This window comes from Neopelma chrysocephalum, unplaced genomic scaffold (genome assembly GCF_003984885.1).
Source record: "Neopelma chrysocephalum unplaced genomic scaffold, ASM398488v2 Primary Assembly neopelma1_105, whole genome shotgun sequence".
NCBI classification, from domain to species: Eukaryota; Metazoa; Chordata; class Aves; order Passeriformes; family Pipridae; genus Neopelma; species Neopelma chrysocephalum.
The window spans coordinates 2,146,122-2,159,923 of NW_020897769.1; positions in this window are offsets into that span (position 1 = coordinate 2,146,122).

Consider the following 13,802-nt stretch of genomic DNA (forward strand, 5'->3'; position numbering starts at 1 on the left):
CAGGCAGCTCCACACCCCGTGCTGCCCCAGGCAGAGGGGACAGCCCAACACCAGCACAAATCCGAGCTTGTGTCTACATTGGTGCTGGTTGCTGGACCAGCCCTTGGGGCAATACCACTGCCTGGCTGGGTTTGGAAGAACCAGAAGTTAGATGGACTCATGGTAGGACTCACTGGCTCCTGTTTGGTCTCAAGAAGCAGGGTGTAAACTTACTGCTTTGTTTGACAGGGGTCTCATTAGAAAAGTGACTTTTCACCTGTCTCACGTCCTGCAAATCCCTTCTACTCCAGCACATTCCTGCCACTGCATTCCCAGTGCCAGGGTAGGGGCCTGCCAGGAGATGTGGTCTGTATGTGCTTTTGTTTCCAGTTAAGTCTATTTTTTTTCCCTGGTAAGAACTTGAGAAATGCTGTGGCCTGTAGATATAGAACACATTTTTGCATTTTCTCCATTGTGTGAATAAGTTAGTTGCTAATAAAGCCAATTCCTTTTTTAGATGATGTTTGCAAAAATATTTGTTACACATGCTGGAATTAATTTTTTTTATCGGTTATTTACCTCTTATGGGGATTACAATGGGCTGTGCTTTATCTGATAACTTTTGCAGCTTATTAGATGTGAATTTACTGGCTGTGAACAGTTGAATAATATGAAACTCACAGAAGAAACAAGCCGCACCATCCATGGTGTAACAATCTCTCTTAAATTAGCTCTGGCCAAAGTTCATATTTCACAATCCACTAAATAGCTTTCTTATGGATCATAAGATGAACATACACTGAGTGAGGCAACTGAGTTTACAATATCTTTGGTATAAGGTGACCACTTTCTAACAGATCATGACATTATCAAAGTGCTATTTGAAATTAGCTCCATATGCTGCAGCAACGCTGTAAGATTTCACCCAGAATTTCATTTTCAAATGTTTTTCATTCAAGTTCACTGAGGGTAAATTGGAAACACTTGGGTATATCCCACTTATGGACCTGTTAAGACCCACTTAACTCTAACATGTGGGTGTGTGGGGAGAGAGGAAGGAGAGCTGCAGGATGGGGTGAGCAGGATAACTCTATCTGCTGCTGGCTTTGGTGTGTGTTTGCTAGGGATTGCACAAATACTGCTGTGAGCACACACTCACCGTCCACGACTCGTATAAAGATGGGATTTTGCTGTGGAAGGGGTGAGAGTCAGCCTTTGGCTCTGCCTGGCTGTGGCAGAGGGTTAAGCAGAGGCTCAGCTCTGCCAAGGTGACGGGAGCCGGTTGGCAGTGGGCACTGAAGAAGAGCCCGGGCAGACCTGCACTGGTGCTGTGCTTGGCTGGCAGCTCTGGGCTGGCTTCAGACCTGCCTGGCCAAAGCAGGATCCTGCTCAGGATGGCCTGGGAGTGGGGCAGGGGGTCGCTCACTTTGCTTTATCAGGTTCTACGAGACAAACGTGATGATCTCAGCATTTTCTTTTTTGGTGATCGTTGGGTAATAAATGCATCAGAAATCCAATTGGCTTTCAATTATTTTCTTTCTTTAAAAGAAACTGTATGAGGGACTGTATGTTGCAAAGAAGGATTCATGTGTCTTATTTCACAGACTTGAGGAGCTGAGGAAGGGACCAAACTGCTTCAGTAACCACTTGCTACAGAGATGAGGATGTTTTTGGGAGCTTGTTACACTTTTAGGCTAGTAGTATTCCTTCTGTAAACATTCTGCATCTTCTACTAGGAATGTGTAGAAAAACCTGGAGTTTAGTAGCAGTACTAAACAGTCTTTTTAGCTGTTTGTATAAGATATTATGAAGTCCTTTAATTTGGACCCCAGGGTTGGACTCGATGGTCCCTGTGGGTCCCTTCCAACTCAGGATATTCTATGATTCTGTGAATAGTGATAATTCACATTCACAGGTCACATGGAATAATGACTGAAGGGGAGAAGTACAATTTTCTTAGTGCTCATTCAGTTCTGCATTTACATTTATCTGTGATATTTAATTATGGGCAGAAACACAGGCTGTGAAGTGTCTTCGTACCGGTCTGGTCCCATTAAATATAGTCAGTTTTAGTAGTGCTGGTAGTGTTTTTGAAGGCTAAAAAAGTTCTCATAATTTGTGGGCGTTTATCACACTATTTCCAGCAGGTTTTCAGTGTCAGACAGGATCTTTCTCCTAAGGGGGAAGTGCAGAGGAGAGCTCACTGTTGTGGGGAAGCACCAGGAGATGGGATGCAACAGATCCAACACATCACCCGCCCAGCAGAAACCGTGTCAGGGGAGGTGCTTGCTCAGCTTACCCATGGCTGGGACGGTATGGTTCTCATTTTGAAAGTTCTATTCATCTAAAATCTCAAATTCTTGTCCCCTCAGCATGAGTGTTTCTGAGTTGTGCAGCAGGGCCTGGAGTGGAGCCGCACACGTGCGCACCTTCCCATCTGGTGTTTTATGGATCGCTTGGAGGAGCTGTTACCAAGCAGCAGCTATATCAGGGCTCCATTTTATAAAGAGGAAGGGCTGTGTTACTCATTTTGTTTCCAAAAAATTCATTTGTTTTGCATTCCCAGAAGGTACTTTTATTCTTCCAGAAAGGTCAAGCAGAAACATTGATGTAAGTCCTGTTTATGGCAATTTTGTTAGATTTCCAACAAGTGCAGTGGAACATATTTATAACAAGTGTGTTTCTCTCTGGGGTGATACCATTAGTCAAAATATGCTTTCTCATATTTCCTCTACATAAACACAAATATGTTTTAAGATTCTAACTTACTGGTCTTGAGGATTCCCACAGCTACAACTCATTAGTGGTTCAGAAGGCTGTGCTAGCCATGGTTTCAATTTGGGATGCAAAGGCTTTGTCAGGGGAAAGAACTTCAACTAGACTAGAGGGGTGAAAAACAGGATAATATTCTATGTGTGGGCTGTGGTCCTGAACAAAACAGCAACAACCAGGAGAAGTGTGACACTCATGATTCAACATGCCGAGGACCCAGGCAGGTCTGTGTTTGGTGCCCAGGTCTAGGCTGGGCTTTTATGCTGTTCCCAGAGTGCTTAACACCTCACACACTCAGCTACACCCCATGTGCTGATAATACAGCTGTCATCCCTGCTGCAGAACAGCCACGGACTCTGCTCTCTCCAGGTATGCCAGGATATGTTGGTGTCCAGCAGAAACTGTGAAGAAGTGAACTGTCCTCTGCTACAAGTGTCAGGAACAGACTGGACAAATCAAACCAATGGCTGGGAAGGAGATCAGAAGTTGGGAAGAAGATCAGAAGTTGTGACTAACATAGCCATGGTGATAAATAAGTTATATATCCCCGCTTTAATCTCATTTCTTCATTTGCAGGACTTCTCTTAAATAACTGGAGTGTTAATCTAGAGAGTGTCCAAATAAAGAGGCAAAACCCAGTCGAGCTGAAATGACATTTTAGATCTCAACATAATAATGAACTCTCCACGAATTAATTATTGGCAGAAAAACCTCCTGTGAAGCCTTAGGAGGATGTGTCTACAGATTGTGTCAGTTTTTTTCTTCCACAGACATCTCAGTGTGAACAGAGCTCGGTATAGACACAAAAATTGGTTTTATAAGAATTTTAGAACTAGGATGCCTTAAATGCTACATTTAAACACAAGTCTCACTGATGTACGTGGAACAAAAGTGAATAAAACTGGGAAGTACAAAAATTCCTGTTCTTCCTCCTGCTCCAGTTGAAGTGCAGCTGTTTGAAATGCAGAACTCCCCCTTCGTGGGGTCTACCAGCAAATGCATTCAGGATTTTTTGGAAGCAATATCTCCAGCTGATTCTACACATCCTAGGACCTGAGTGAGTTGAAACAGAATTTCAGGACAAAGTTCCAAGGAATAGCATTAAGGGCGTTGTTATGTATCACTATGTTAAAAACACTAACTACAGTTTAGCAGGGAAAAAGCTGGCAAAATCCCACCTCCTCCAGTCTGCCAATATTCCTCAGAGCTCTTGGGGCTCATCGGCAGCACAAGGGGAGAGTGAATCCAGTGGTTATATTATGTTCCAAACATTTGGGGCCAAAACTTGTTTTTCACACAGCACTTCAAGAAAAGTATTTTGTTTTTCCCACAGATTAGAATGGACAACTGACAATAAATTCCATTTTTCTCAGGGTCATCGGCTATAATTCCCAACCCCCATTCCGTCCCTCACACCCACGGTCCAGAAGAGCTGGAGCTCGTGTAAGGCAAGAGAAAAGGGATGTGAGCTGTCAAAGGTGGGTTTAACCAGCAGCACTCACTACACTATTATTAAATATTTTTTTTACATTGAAGACTAAAAGCCACAATTCCAGGTATTTTTAAGTGTACTAGTTTTATATGAAATGGGTTTGCTGGAGATTCGTAACAATGTGAACAAAACATTCATCCCTGATCGACTCAGTGGTATCCCAGTGAATAGAATTTGCTGTTACTCAGGGCTGAAGCTGAAGAGAGATCCCATGCCAGGCCAGAAGAGAAATAGTCTTTGCTAGGAATAGAGAACAGTTTGAATTACACAATACTCACCAAATCTTCTTTACTATCCAACTAATGGAATATCAACAAGGAAAAACGTGATGGTGAAACAGAGGTGAAGAATTAAATCATGATTTTGGAAATCACTTGCTGTATGACCAGACTTTCACCAACATTTTGACAAGTGAAATAAGTTTAGGAGTAAAGCCATGTGGGTAACATGGTCTTTTCTTCTGATTACTTTAGTTACACCTCATTACGGACTTTATACCCCCAGCTTCTCTACCCTGAAGTATCTATCAGATAATGACAGCAAAGGAAATGTACTGGAATTGAAGGCAAAATAATAATGAAAAAAATGGACATTAGCTCTAAAACATAGCAAAATTAACAATTTTATTCATTAGAATACTGTGGACAAAGCCATGCAGAGTCTGCTAAAGACGGTTGAGAAGACACATCTCTAGGTGATTCCCACTAGAACATGATCCCCTTTGTGCATCACAATCATTCTGGGTCTGTCTGTCACTGCTGGGCTGGTTGAACATTATGGAAAGAAAAACAGTGGGGAAGATTGTCATGATTGACAAGAGATTAAAGGATTAAGTAATTATAACTTGGATAAATTACAATTAAGAATGAGAAAACCTTCTGAAAGTAATTGAAGTTGAGCTCTGGAGAGGGAGCAAAGCTATCCAGTGTTTTCCATGGGGCCACAGGTAGGAAACTGAGAAAAAAAACCTGAGGGTAAAAACTGAAATTTGGTCCAGTTGTTCTAGTTAAGGTGGTACAAGTTTCACCACCAAGTCTTTTATATTTCAATGTTATATATATTTTTATGCTGCAGAGGATGATCTCTCAGATGTGCAAACTAAATCTGAGACACTTAATAGCTGTTAATTGTCTTCCGTGTGTGCAGTGCTCTCAGGGTCCATGCAGCTCTGATGGGCTAACAGAGGAAAAGGGCCATGGAAGTGAACATTCATCAGCCATAATGCGTTTCTTTTTAGGAATATATCTTATAGATATTGTAGTAGATTCTTGTGGGATTTTCCATATGTTTTCTGAGTCAAGAGTTAATACATTATACATGAAAGCACTAAAAAACTGTTCATAGGACCAAAACTTTTGTATATCTTGGATTTGTAGCTTTAGATAGGCAAATATTTTAATAGATCCTTTTTCCAATAAATCAACAATTCTAGTGTCTTAGCAACAGTTTCATAGCTGATTACAAGCGTCAGACTTCCCAGGGTATTGTGGAATTCATTCTAGCAATCCAATTTAATTAATTCTGTTTTCAAACTAATTACCAGACTGATGCAGGTTCTGAAGCTTGGAAGAAACCTCAGGTGTAAATGAGACTGGAGCATCCTCCAGGAGATGGGTACAAATCCACGAAAAAAGGGAGTAAGAAAAGTCATTGTCATGGATAATGATGGCATTGAATTAAAAAAATGCCTAAAAATGAAGCTTATGTTTCTTCCAAAGCCTCTGCTGGCAGTTTGTGGAGGAGCAGCAGTGTGTTTGAGAGGCTTCTGCAGCGCTGGTATTTCTGCCGTGTTTGAATGCAGTGCAAGGTGTGGAGCTAAAGGAATGTGGACACTGCTGCTCTAGGGGAGACTCTGCCTCAGGAAGTGCAAAACCTGATAAATCAGCCCAGAATGTTCAGTTTGGGTTTTACTTTCAGAGGTTGAACTCCCGGGGACACACCAGATCTGTTCTCTGGGGTTTATCAGAAAAAAGAAAACTCCAGTAAGATAGACAAAACTACATAAATAGCCAAAGACAGCTGCTTTTTCCATATGAGTGGTTCTGTAGGCAAGAGAGCTTGTCTTGAATGCTGAAAATGCCTCCCTGTAGTTCATTAAGGAGGCTCCTTGCAGTGATTAGTCCAAATGAGCGCGTTCTGTGCCAGGGGTCGTTAACGGGGCTCATCAGAAGGACCATCCTGCTGAATTTCTGGGATCTGGATCCCGGACAGGCTCTTCTTCAGGCACTGCCTGGAAAAAAGAGCCCTTGGTGCTCTGCCCCTGCACTGAGCTTTTGTCAACAGAGCACAGGTTCTCCTCACTGAGATATATTTATATTCCATTATTTTGCAAAGGAGAATCCTGCAAGGACCATGAACAGTGTTTTCAAATCTATACCTTGAGTAGGAACTAACAGCACAGTTGTGTTGTTCTCCCGATTTCCTTGAGATTTGTCCTTCTCCAGTGCCTGAGGATAAACCCAGTAATTTGAAATTTGCATCCATATTATCTGCTGCCTTCCCCATCCATATGCACCATCTCCAAGAGCCCAGGGCAAAGATGCCATTATACTCAGTCACTACCCAACCAGGTGCAGTCAGGAGATCTAAGAGAATGTTAATAAAATGTCTGATGAAGAACAAAAAATAAACAAACCTGCTATTGTGCCTGTAAGAATTGCTGCTGCCAGGAAATTAAAAAATTACACGTGGCATATGCTGCCTGGCTGCACTCAGCACTGCTGTTCAACTCTGAGATCAAGGCCACCAGGTACAAAGAAAATCAAGTCAATTGATTTGCAAAAAAATAAATCAAAATCTGGTGTGATTACGAAAGTGTCACTCTCTCCTGTGCATCTCTGAGACTACTTATTTTTATGGCTTAAAACACAACTCTAAGAAGTCTGTGACATCTCATCTTTGAAAGATGGCATAGACTTAAATTAAAAAAGGAGAAGAGTTTTGCTGAAGCTTCACCATGGTCAGAGGACACCAAGCTTCATAGTATGTTGTTTTAAAAGATAAGGAAATAAAGAATTGGCTGGAAGTGTGTTTATCTGCTTTCAAAGCTCCGTAGTGTGGTGGAGAGTGTTTGAAAAAGACACAGATTAAAAAAAAAAGTAATCACAGCTCTTTTAGAAATCAGCAACTGTGGATCCTGCTGCAGTGTAAGAACTGGATCCACAGAAGAACTGGGTCAAAAAGGACATATTTCTCTCAGAGATCTGTTCTATCAGACACCATTTCCACTCCTGCCTGTGTGCCAGGTGCCAGCCAGGGTCTGGGGGGTCTCTTAGAAGAGGCCTTGGGAAGAGCCCTGAGCGTGTCCAGGGCTCTGAGCTGGTGGAGCCTTTTGACTTGGGAAATGCTTCTGGTTTGTGTTAAAGAACTGCATGGACTGAAAGCACTGGAAAGCAGCATCTTCTCTTATTTGTGTTCCCCTCAGGAAATGTTCTGTGCTGTAGCTGCTCTGGGTTTGAACACTCGCAGCCTGGGGGTCGTGTGGCCCCAAAGCAGCAGCAGCAGCACACGCTGCCCCTGGGGCTGGTGGGACTCCATAGTCTGAACTCCAGCCTAAAAGCTCCTGTGGGTCCAGGATTGCTTTAACCACTGTAACAACAGGTTCTTACCCAGGGTTTGGCTCAGCATCCATCCCATCCCTTCCCATGAGGGAGCCACGGGGGACAAGGGCTCCATTTGCTGAAAAGACACAGGGATTTAAGACATCAAAGAAGCATCTCTCTGGATGTGGCATGTTTCTCTCCCTGGCCATCCTTCTCCAAGGGCACTGTGTGAGGAAGGCCCCCTTTGCTTTGCAGAGGCAAAGGAAAAAGACCCCATTAGATCAGTAGACTCAGTTACTGCCAACTAATGTGGTTAATCCAGTGTCAAATAGCAAATGCCTGTGACAAAACTTCAGGATCCACCTGGTGATTGCAGAAGAAGAGGAGGGATGGGGAAGGCAGGTTTGTTGTAGGTATTTAGAATGACATTTGTTTTAATGTTTTGCCTTTAAAAGATATGGGAAGATATATATCTACTGTCTTATTAAGAGGATGGTATTTAGAACGCAAAATTAAGAACTCAGAAAATAGAAAATGTAGCATTTACAGTATTTCATGGGACTTTAACCTATATCTGTATTAAAAGTGCATTTGATCAGATTTGAATCTCTATGGAGTCTGTGAAGACAAGAGTTGTGAGGAAATACTTCAATCCACATTTGGGCAAGGCTATACATATGACAAAACAAGATTAGGATTTTTTCATCCCCAGGTTTATTTTTCTGTCATTATTCTGACACTGAGACTCTCCTGTCAGTGTGGAGAATGAGCAGTTCTGGAGCTGGATGGACCTGGATGTGGACTGGGATTGTGTGGACTCCAGCACCCTCTAATGGTGCCAGCTCTCGCTCACTGTACGTTCCTGAATCCTTACAAACAAGCGACTGTATCTGTAGTAACGAGACTAATTCTGCTGCAAGTGGCCGATTTTTCACTCGGTGGCAATTAACAGTTCTGTGCTATTTTGAACAGCTTTAGCTGCAATCTGTGCTGTCAGACCTTGTTACAAACTCCATAAATCCTGCCCGTGCTTCCACACTAAGTTATGATCAAATGTTAGAGCGGGGGATGGGATGAATGAGAAATCTGAGTGTGCAGGATGCAGGGGATGAGCAAGAGCAAGGACACCCCGTGTGCAGCCTGGCAGGGCTGGCACTGCCAGGTAAGGACAAAACAAGCTGGGAAACCTATGGGGGAAAAGTCAATCCACCTGGGTTTTAATTATAGTGGGGGGATAATTGTCTAAATCTAACTTTTCCCCCAGAGGTATAGAGAGAGATCTTAAAACTGTATGTTCAAACACAACCCCATTCACATTGTTAGAGCTCTGCTGATTTACATGAGTGTGTTCTAGCAATTTCCTTAATTGACTTTATCCACTGCAAGGTAGTATTGTGATGTTGTACACAGGTTATTGGATAAACGTGCAGTTGGACCATTGTATGTGTGCACAAACTCATGTGAAATGCAGGATTCCCAGTACAGAGCTGCAAAGTCCTGCTGAAAATAACAAAAATAGCTTTTCCTGAGGTTTCTGGGAAGGCGTTAATGTGTAAATGTGGCACCTTATCCCAAAGACTGGAGAGGTTTTGCTGCATATAACCAAAACACAGCTGGCTTGTAGGTCAGTACCACTCAGTCCTCACTGCACTTCCACCATCTCCCAGTACTTGGCTGGAAAAAAGGGGAAAGAAGGCAAAGGTTTTGTGCAATATGACTGTCTCTGAAGTCAGCAGTCAAAATGATCAGATCTCTTGGGAATTCTGAAGATGCACCTCCTTTTTCTCTTTTAAAGTATCCCCTAATGCTGACTCTGTGGCCCATTAGTCCTTTCTGATAGGACAGGGATCAAACAAAACTGCTGAATTTCAGCCTGTTTGGAGCTCACCCCGAAGGCTCCCCAAACCCTCCAGCTCTAGGACAAACTGTGTGAGCTGGAACTGCACACAACACTCTGGGTGACAGCCACAACACCCACCCACAGTTACAGAGCTCTGCATGGCCAATCTCTGCACCCAGCTCTCTTTTGAGCTCTGCAACCAGCTTTTGAATTTTCATCTTTCTGAAAAAGCTTTGCCTGACTCCTCTGCACGAGTATTTGTGCAAAAAAAAGCACAAATTTGTGCAAGAAAGCCCAAATCTGGTATGATTAGATTTAGCATTCTGGATTACATTGATCCCCCTACCTACAAGTAGATTTTGTGATAGTTCAAGATAGGATTGAGGTAGGGAGGGTTGCTGTGTTTTCCTTCAATAAAGAACAAAAATGGGCCAGCCTGGAGGCTCACTAGCTTTTTTAGATCAGCAGCAGCTCAGGAGCCAGTTGAGGTTGGTTTTAGTTCCCTTTTTAGCTCATGGATTATCAAATCTTCTTGGATCTCTCTGATAAGCAAAACCACGTGTAACCTACCCAGATATAAGTATGTCTGACAACAACAAAAAAAACTTACACCTTAATTTTACATGCACTGCCTTAGAAGTAGTTTGAAAAGCTGGATGTGCACAAGGTTTGGCTCACTGCTGTTTGTGATGGGTTGTAGCTTTCCTCACACCCTCAGGGCTTGCTTGTATTACAAGCTCAAACAAGATTTGGAAATGAACAGTGGGGAAGTAACTTGTGCAACTTCGGTTTTCTGGATTAGAATACAATTTTGAAATTCATGCTGTAGTCTGGGCACAGTTTCACATTCAACATTGGAAAGCTGCATTTTCCCGTTGTGTTTTTTTAACAGGATGAGACAATAAAGCTTTTTTTTACCATGAGTATTTTTTTAAAAGCTTTCTCTTGAATGACACTGAAAGTGGTACATGTGGTCCTGGGGGGATTTCTGCAATAGGCAAACTGTTGTAAAAACTGGCATTTGTTTCTTGATTTATATTGTTTCTTGATTTATTTTAGTTGTTTTTTGGACCAATGACAAAGCCATTTTAGCTGGTGTCAGCTTTGCTCTAATCTTCAGACTACAGCTTTTGGGGATGACGTGTTCCCTGGTGGCCACAGATTCTCTGCTACTGGTGAGTCACCACAATCTCTCTTTCTTTGAGCACTCAAAAAGTAGTTTTTTTAGAAAAAACCAAGATGAGCCTTATTTAAATTTCCCTAAAGCTGCTGGTACTTAGGTTTTTCTCTGCAGTCTGTGACAGTAGTTTGGAACAGTGTAGTTACACTGTGGGTGCAATCACAGCTTCCTGGACTCTGCACCAGTTTGACTCTTTGTTGAAAGAGTTGTGTGAGATGTGTCTTAGCAGGAAGCTGCTCATGGTCAGGAGGAAACTTAGAGATGTGGAAGTTAATTAGGATAATCCCATGTTTTACTTGCAGTGGTTGTAGTGGCTGTAGAGCCCAGTGAGGCTGCACCCCCAGAGAGGACTTTTTTTACTTTGTACAATTGGCAGAAGCTCCACTTTAGATTCAACATTTATTGTGAATAACATCTGCAGTGTTGATTTCTGAAAAGGACACGAGGTGCCTTATCCCAATTATATCTCACTCCAGCTATTTCAAATGAGGAGCTACCACTTGAACCACAAGTGCAAAAAATACATTCTAAGAATTACAATATTTCAAGGTCACCTGATTATTTTTGTTTTAAAGAGATGTATTTGGGCATCTCACCTCAGATGAGCTCATGTTCATATGACTAAGTATCCCCTGGAATCCCATGAAACAAGAGAATTTTGAAGATAATCCATGTGGATCTTAGAGCACATAGAAAAACTGGCTGTAGAACAAGAAAAACAGTCTCAATTTTATTTGCAGAAGCTTTATCTGAGAAGGTCTGTTCACTTTTACCACGTTCCTTTGCTGCCTTCCTGCTTCACATGCACACACAGGAAAAACGTGCCATGGATGTACTGTTCATCCCATCTGTCTCAGAGGAGGAGAGTCTGTGAGTTGTTCCAGGTAGTGATTTAGCTCACAGGAGTGATTTTTAAATTTTACTGTGTGTAAAGTATGTTGCTGGCAAAAATGTTGGTTCTTGGCACTGTGCAGTGGGGGAAGGAGGGAAAGCAAGGAGGCATTCACATCTTCCTCTCCCAAATCCTAAAAACTTTGAGTGTGCCTGTCCTGAATCCTCTCCCTGAATCCCCTGGAAGGAGGTTTTTTCTTATATATATGTACAAGAATATATGTGTATATATATATGTATATATATAAGAATATATGTATATATGTCTGAGATTTCATGCTTAGGGCTACATGCAGCTCAGGCCAACGTATGTTATCATATCTGCAAAGAACTTTTGCTACAGCAGGGACTACCCAAAACCTTGGTTAAGCTGGACCACACATAGAAAATCAAAACTGCCCAAAAGCTCAGTGTTTGTATTGTATAAAGAATTTAGTAGTCTGAGGAAGAGGAGAACAGTGACTGTATAGACTGAGCAAGGTAGAGAGGAGGTTAAGGCAGCTGTCACCTCATTAGTGAGCACATTTTTTGAGAACACCAGAGGTTGTAGATCTAAAAATATTGAGAGAATTAAATACAGAATTACAAGTGTGGTCTGAGGATTTGTGGGTGATGTCTGAATTCTGGGATCTGGGCAGGAGAATGGCAAATCTGGGGACCGTGCTCAAAAACTGTGACATAAGTTGGCAGAGGCAGCACAGCTCCAAGTGTGATCCCAACCACAGGGAAAGTTTTAGAACAACTTCTGAGGGAGAAAAAACTGATGAATAAAGAGGTGACCAGAAAGTGTCAGAAATTACACCAGGGGTTGTCACGAGAATATTCTGTCAGATAAGTCTTTCTCTTGACAAGAAAATGAATTTCCTCACCAGAGGCAATAGAGCAGAGTTCATTAACTGGAGCCATAACTCAAAGCACATCACTGAACATGGGAATGAGGGGATTCCTGCAGGAATTCTGTGGAGCAGGCTGGGGCAGCAGGGCATCTTTTTGTTTTCTTTTTTTGTGCATTAAATGCCATATTCTCAGGGTGTTGGAGGGGAGTCTCCTTTTTTTCCACTGGTTGTCTGGAATCTGATCCTCCCACGGACATTCCACAGTAACAAGTAAATGCACATATTTACTCACTAAATGTGTGTCTGTGTATGTATACATTCATATATACACATTCAAGTAGTCAAATGAATAAGTAATAGTAAACAGGTGCTTATTATTACTTATTCATTTGACTACTTGAATATGTATGTGTGTGTATATATATATATAAATCATAGAAAGGTTTAGGTGGGAAAGGACCTTAAAGCTCATCTTGTTCCACCCCCTGCCAAGGGCAGGGACAACTTCCTCTATCCCAGGTTGCTCCAAGTCCCATCCAACCTGGCCTTGGAAAAGGCTTCCAGGGGTGGGGCAGCCACAGCTTCTCTGGGCAACCCGTGCCAGAGCCTCACCACTGTCATAGTAAAGATTTTTTTCCTACTATCCCATCTAAACCTACTGTCTTTCAACTGGAACCCCTTCCCTCTTGTCCTGTCCCTGCACACATGAGCACACCTGGGTGTGTGCTTGGGGCATTGGAGAGCAGGGCAGGGCTGGTGTGGCAGTGCAGGGGACAGGACGGTCCTATTATAACATCCCAGAACACCAGGATGGGCCGGGCTGGAAGGGCCCACAGAGGCTCATCTGGTCCCACCTCCCCGTTCCAGCAGGGCCATCCCAGAGCACATGGCACAGGATTGTGTCCAGAAGGTACTGGAATATCCCCTGTGAGGAGACTCTACCCTCCCTCTGGGCAGCCTGTTCAGTGCTCGGTCACTGTATGGGGAAGACGTTCTTCCTCATGTCCAGGTGGAATTTCTGGGCATCAGTTCCTGCCCATTCCTCCTGTGCCACTGCTGGGCACGTCCGAGCAGAGTCTGCTCCATCCTCTGCCCCCTCGTGGCAGATATTTATACGCATGGATGAGTCGTCTCCTCTGGAGGCTGAACAGCCCCAGCTCCCTCAGCCTTTCCTGGCCACAGAGATGCTCCAGTCCCTCCCCCACCTCCAGTCTCTCCATCACCTCCAGTCCCTCCCCCATCCATCATCTCCAGTCCCTCCATCATCTCC